This window comes from Stegastes partitus, unplaced genomic scaffold (genome assembly GCF_000690725.1).
Source record: "Stegastes partitus isolate 25-593 unplaced genomic scaffold, Stegastes_partitus-1.0.2 Scaffold827, whole genome shotgun sequence".
Lineage (NCBI taxonomy): Eukaryota > Metazoa > Chordata > Actinopteri > Pomacentridae > Stegastes > Stegastes partitus.
In genome coordinates, this window is record NW_007578558.1 from 253,144 (window position 1) to 253,994 (window position 851).

The window sequence follows — 851 nt, forward strand, 5'->3', positions numbered from 1 at the left end:
TTAAGACTTCTTTTTTTTTTTTTTTGTGAAGATAGAAGAAGGCCATTACCACTTGGACTATTCCAGCTGACCCCTCTCAGAGTGGAACATCCCATCTCTCCAATGTGGTGCATGGACATGTGCAGTGGAGGGATTTGCTGTGTTCCGGTAGGTAACTGAGTACAGGTGTTACTGCCTTGAAAGCATTGGACTGGAAGTACTTTAAGTCACAGGTTAATACAGTTTCATGTACATTCTCTTTTTCCTGGTGATAATACCTGCTCCTTTCATTTCCACTGCAGCTAGCCATGCTAATTGTGCCCAATTAAAAGCAAGGGAAGGTTTGTAGTGTTGGCCTCCATCTGTACCGAGCCTGTGTTTAACTGTACTACATTGAACCTGATAATTTGAAACCTTGTCGTGTAATTACATCCGCATTTAATCCAAGCACATTGCAAGCTGTTTATAGCTGCACATTCAGATTTATCACATTGGCTGTATTTCTGTTTTATTCAAACACTGAAGGTATGTTTTTTTAATTGTGAGTCACATCGCTGGACTTTTATTGTTGAATCCTGCCTGCTTTGATGAATAAGTTGTTTCTTTGCTGTTTTCAGTTGTGTCTCACGGTTCCACCTTGTGGCAGGCAGCACTGCACATGGCAGTGAATTCGTAAAAGCAAGCTGTTCTTTCTTTTTTATTCTGTTGTGCATTGGACTTTTCATATGTTATTCATTTCGCCTCTTCCTAAAATGCACACATGCAAACCTACACACAAAGGCATCTTCCTACACACCCTGTCAATACTTTGTTCAAAAATGAATTTTTTTTTTTTATCCCCACTGGAACCTCTGGACTATTTGTGAGTTCAC